This window comes from Lepisosteus platostomus, chromosome 10 (genome assembly GCF_059453375.1).
Source record: "Lepisosteus platostomus isolate fLepPlt1 chromosome 10, fLepPlt1.hap1, whole genome shotgun sequence".
NCBI classification, from domain to species: Eukaryota; Metazoa; Chordata; class Actinopteri; order Semionotiformes; family Lepisosteidae; genus Lepisosteus; species Lepisosteus platostomus.
The window spans coordinates 54,551,942-54,557,799 of NC_142620.1; the positions used below are offsets into that span (position 1 = coordinate 54,551,942).

At 49.1% G+C, this 5,858-nt stretch overlaps 1 long non-coding RNA gene across 2 annotated transcripts; it reads left to right on the forward strand.

Moving 5' to 3' along the window:
• The first annotated feature begins 273 nt into the window (after positions 1 to 273).
• LOC148654120 (uncharacterized) lies at positions 274 to 2,156 on the forward strand. 2 transcript variants are annotated; one of them, XR_015941556.1, is made up of 3 exons: positions 274 to 1,254; positions 1,490 to 1,752; positions 1,996 to 2,156. It is a non-coding gene; the product is annotated as an uncharacterized LOC148654120 (long non-coding RNA). The 2 variants fall into 2 exon arrangements; XR_015941555.1 differs by having other exon boundaries at positions 1,490 to 2,156.
• The last annotated feature ends 3,702 nt before the right edge of the window (positions 2,157 to 5,858 follow it).

Consider the following 5,858-nt stretch of genomic DNA (forward strand, 5'->3'; position numbering starts at 1 on the left):
CTTCTTCTAATCCTAGCAGATTAGAAGCGTCTGGACAGCTCCCAAACTCTAGGAACCACTGCAGTCTAAGAAGGAGCAAGTTGCTCATTCCTTCTCCACGATGAGCCGCATGGTACTCACAGAAGGCCAGCAAATGTGAATGTCATCTCACTGGGCGGGTGGTGGGGGGGCTTATATAGATGACTGGGTGGTGGCTTAAAATGAATCAACAGTGCAGCCCTCTGACCAATTTTTTAAAACTAATGTAAAGAGAAGTGAAAACAGGTTTTGTGCCCGGGGCTGCTGTGTTCTTGATGAAGGTAGCACTGCTGTCACAGGCGCCACTTTCTATTCTACAATCAGCACAAAAGGGGTGGCAGTCTTCATGTGCCCTGATAACTTCATGTTCCAGCCTCCCCCTGTCCAGCTGCAGAGCTGCTTCATGTTATGGTTTTAGGGGAATGCAGGTCTGTCTGATAAATGTTCAGTGCCTCTCTCCGAGACCCCCGTGGCCATCTGACAGCGATTTTCTTGCCGTGCGCAGTGATGTGATGGCTCACATCCTGAAGGGCCACTGGCCTCCAGCGTCGGCCAATTACAGCTCTCCAGCCCTGCGCTGCCCACAATTAAAGGTCACTTCGTGTCAGGGTGTCATTGTCTTCACTTCTAATTGTACGCCTGTTCAGTCCTGAAGCGAACCGCTCTTAGCCTGTTTTTTTTTGTAGTTTATTTTCTGCTGCTGAGATCTCAGGAGGTTCAGCCCAGAAATGCAAGTTCTGCTTCCATGATGGCTTCTCCCCTCCTCTCCCCTGCCAATTCTGACTCCGCGGAGCGGCTCAAAGTGTAACTGGAACTGCCTGTCTGTCAGGGGGAGGAATTAAAGGGAGGCCTCATATATGAAACACTTTTGCCCTGTTGATATTAACACCAATGCTTTAGACTGTATATCCTGACAGAGAGGCTTTAAAGCTCTGCCATTTCCTCCAGGAATAATTATTTCCGTAACGATTTATTCAATTCACGGAGTAGACAGCTGGGATCACGGACATGCCGATGGGACTGGATTCGGGATTCTCCGCTTACAGAGATACAGAGAGCGGCCGAAGATCGGCATAGAGCCAGCATGATTCATAAAGTTGTTTTTTTTGTTCATTCTGTCGGTGCCACAGATGTGGCTGAAGAGGTCAGACACGAGCCTCGGGGCCCTGACGCTGTCCTGCCCGAGGGTGGCAGAAGGCCCGTTGCTCGTCCAGGAATCCTCATCATCGTGCGGGGGTGAGCTGTTACAGCAGGAGGCCTGGAGGGAGCGGCTTTGTGAAGCACTAACGCACTGTGGCCATGTGTCTGGATCACATCACAGGGCGAAATCTATTCACTCTCCTCTTCATTTCAGAATTTCAAAAACATGTACATGGGAATTACACCCTTCTGAATACACTGAGTCTGAATACACCCCAGAAGAGTCGCACAAATACGTAACAGGCCAGTGACACATTTCTCCCTGTTCTAGTCTCAAGGGCTGATGTCCCCTTTGACCGCCCCACTCCCCCAGAAGCCCAGGAAGACAGGTGGAGCCGGCGGGCTCGGGGCCAGGGGCTCCGGCTGAGGGAGGCGGTGGATTTCAGTGAAGGTCCAGCCCCTGAGACAGCGTCCCCCCATCCCACAGCTTCCTCCATTTCCTAGACTCCAGCTGTTCCAGGCGCTGGCTTCCACTCCCTCCTGGGGAAGAGGGGAGATTGCTTTTCTCCTGGAAAGACGAGCGGAATGCCTCAGGTGCAGTGACTCGTGGTTTGTTCTGTCTGGTTGGCTGCTGCTGCTGCCTCTCCTTAAGACCTAGAAGTGGGGGCGGCCTCTTCACCACTCCCACAAGATAATAGCGCAGGCTGCTGCTGTCAGCGCCAAACTGTTCATGTAAACAGTTCAGGTTGAACCTAAGTGACCTTGAATGGAAACCAACAGTGCTGTCACCAGGACCAGGATCTGTAGCTATCTGACTGTAATCTCCACTTTCCACAGAGCTGATAACATGCCGGAAGGAGATTTTGAATGTTGCCTTGTTCTTCGTCACACCGGACCCACAGTGTATATCCACTAGGAAGTGCACGTGTGCTTGCTGTATACACACACACCCCAGCTTACCTCTGGAGATAAAAAAACACTAAACAGAAACATCTCAACCATTGTGGACTTTATTTCATTATTTGGCCATTGTTTTTAATCTTGTACAATACAGAAGACTGCTGCATGAAGAAATAAAATACCAGTGAAAGATATTGTAACACTGCAGAGTACACATGGGCGCCATCGCCACTGCCACACCAGGTCGGCCCCCCACCATCAGGGACTCACACCCAGGCCTCCGGCGTCACTCAACAGGGACCCAGCCTCTTGAGCCAAAGGGAAATCTCCCATCAGCCCGGCGGCTGCGGTCCCTGCTATTCACAGGGATGGGCGGTGACGTCACCGCTCTGGTAAGCCGGCTCTCGCAAGCAATGGAGGCCGTATGGGTTACAATATCATATCTGGACCAAACCGAAGTAAATGAACTTGCATGTGTGCATAACTTGCATTCTGCTCCAATACACAGTTGAGCTACAAACAGCTGCTCAATTATTAATTGACAATTAGAAGAATCAATATAGTCATGGAGGTGCTGCTCACATTGACATACACCATTGGAGCAGATTGGGGGTGGGACATGTTGCGTAGCCCAGCTCTAGGCTGATGTACTGTATGTGTTCTCTGCTAGAAATCTTTTTCCCATTTGAGAAAAAAAGACCCACCAAGAGACCCAGTACTTTATCCCTGTGTTTCTTGTGTGGCTGTGCCCCGATGACGTCACAAGCCCCCAGCGAGCAGGTCACTGAGAGAGGAAGAACATTAATGATCAGCAGTCTGTAACACTGTTCCTCCTCCACGGCGCTCGTCCTCACTTCCACAGCCAGGCAGAGATTAGAAAAACAACATCCAGCCAAGGGTGTTAAGAACTTCAAGATGTCTTTGTCTCATTAGGGAGAAGAGGGTTGTTTTCCTTAATAGCCCTGGTTTTAAAAGCTGGAAGGAAATCATTCTTTCCACACTTCACACTTAAAGATACTCCCTGAAATCCCGCACTGGGAAACGTGTGGTCTTGGGGTTAAAGAGGACATTCTCAGAAGTATGAGCGGTGTCACTGGATGCTGTCTGGAATGATCCTGGCTCATTTAGAGGGAAAGCAGTTCAAGAGCAGATGCGCAATTTATGAGAATAAATTGCTGTAAAAGTGTCAAAGGTTGTGTTGTGTGGCTTTTCATGCTGACCCTAAAGCTGACTGACCTGGCTCAGAGTGGGGAGCTAGAAGTTCAGTACAGTCTCCCCAAACCCACCCCACCCCCTCTGCAGCCACACTCTCTCCCCTCGTCCCTCTGCCTGCCCTGGACTTGGCAGACAGGGGTGTTTTTATGACCATTCAAGTGATCCGTTCCTGGTCTGGAGTGGTCCTTGTTAATACAGCTGAGGCACATTAGTGGGGCTGTTGTTTCTCCTTCACACCTGAGTGGGGTTTTATTTGCAGTTTCTAATTATTTGACTTAATTGCCGTGAAACCATGAAACCATGCAGGGCTGAGGGTGTCTTACCTCTTACGCGCCGACATGTGTTTGTTGTTGAGCTTCTATTGGGCTGCACATAGTGTAACACTACCCCTGGGCTTCCTACCCGAATGAGAAAAAGTCCTTGACGTCTGGGGATTCTGGGGCCGGTGTGGGAGTGCTGTCTCTCTTTGTTGATGGTGATTTACAGCTCTGCACTGGGCTAGAAAGCATTGATTGATCCCCATAGATGTATCGACAGAAGGACTCACACGAAAATTGCATTGCACACTCCACTTGCCCTTGGCAGTTCCTGGGCACTGATCATGGTGCCAGTACGAGATACAGAATGCAGTCAGCGTTTGGGGATTCTTTATGTACGACAGTACTGTGTGGAAGAGCCAATTAAACATCTATCCTGTCTCTATATTCTCAGCTGTAAATCCTGGCTGCCAGCTCAGATTGCACTCAGCTCCAGCTCTGCTTTTCGGTGCAGAGGCTGCTCCAGATGTTGTTGGCACAGCTGGGTATTAAATCTTTTCAGATCTTCCAGGATGCAAGACAGTCTCTGGGTTTCTCAGCTGCTAGCATTAAAATTCAGAATAATTAAGACGCACTCAGGAAGGTTTATCCAAATCTAACTGCCATAAATCTGATGCTCACTATGCTTTTCATCTGTCCGCCCACTGTACTTACCTGACTGCAGACTGATGTAGGCTTTTTGCTTTGGCTTATCAGGCTAATCAGACTTACTGTATTTGGCTTATCAGACTTGTCTTTACTGTGTTTGGTCTTCCGGAATAAGCACTATGGTTTCACTACGCAATACGTGATCTGATTGATCTTTTTTTTTTCTTTTGTAAAACGTTTCTCTCAAAATTTGTCCGGTTCTTCTAACACAAATCCTGCAGATACCCACAGAGCTGATCTATGTCACCTGCACGTTATAATTTCTGCTCACTCCTGGCTATCTGCTTGCAGAGACATCAGCTGATTGGTTTCTGTGCCCCCTGAAGTTAACTCAGCCTAAAAAGGGGGGTTATGCAAAGTGCGTTCAATGACACACCTGCCAATCGGGTGCTAAAGCAAGGCCTCCAGATTCTTTGGATTGGAAGGATCCTTTTAACCTTGACTTGCTGATGAGAAAGCTTAGGAAACTTACTGGTCAAGTGAGCTCGCAACAAGCGATTATTTGTCATGCCAACTGCAGTGGGGCTCACAGTAAATCCCAGTAACGTCATGAAAGTGACAGGAGTAGACTTATTCTCTAACCTTAACTGCCTGATGTCCAAACCGATCTCTAATGTGTCTCCCTTTCTCCAACCGTCCCGCTTGACTGCAGTGCTGAAGACCCAGCCCGGCACGCCCCTGCGCTGTGTTATGTAACACGAGGGCCGTCTCTCACGCCCCATGTCACGTCTTTGACCCAAGTCCAATTACACAGCTGGCTGGGGTTTGAGGACATAACCTCATTTCCTAGAAGAGGGCAAGGCGGGGTGGAGCGGAGTGGGGGTACAGTCCTTCAGAGCAACACCCATCAAAGAGCAGGGCGCCCACTGGGAGGGCAACAACACAGCCACCTGGGCCTGGCCTGGTGCCGTTTTACAGCGTGTGGAACTGGTGCTGACATGCCCATTACAGCTACAGCGCATTAACGGGCTCGCCCTCACCACCTCTCGCGTTCTGCTCTTTGACCCTGGAGGCCCTCTCAGTAATCACCCTCCAGCGCATGCAGAGCCACATCATCGCTGCCGCAGTCCATGTGAAGGGACGCAACTCTGTGCATAATGTTGCATAATTCATTGGAAGCATTTTCTGCTGATGCCAATACAATTCAATGCTGATGTGCAGTGCTCGCTCTTAATGGAATGCTTGGCACTACAATTGCTTGTTGCTTCTTTTTGTTTGGCTTTCGTACCATTAGCATCAAATACAAACTTATAGCTAGCCAGTTAATAAGGAAACAGCTAATACCCACTGTCATAATATGTAGGTTCTGTACACAACTTAGGACTTGTGCTGTATTAATATTCTGTGTGCTGCAGACTGTCACCAGGTTAACAGGCAGGTAAACGCCTTGATTAGTCCTGATCCCCTCATTAGGAAGTCCTGTCATCCTCTGCCCACAGCTCAGCCCAGGACTGCAAAGGGCTTGTTTGTTGTAGGTTTTACAAGGTTTCCGAACTGTGTTTTCTAACGTACCCACCACCCACCATCCAGAGTACAGAGCAGCATATACACAGGGCTGGCCCAGCGTGACCTCAGCGTTTGAAACTGTCACAAAGGAAAAAATATGACAAAACTCCATGA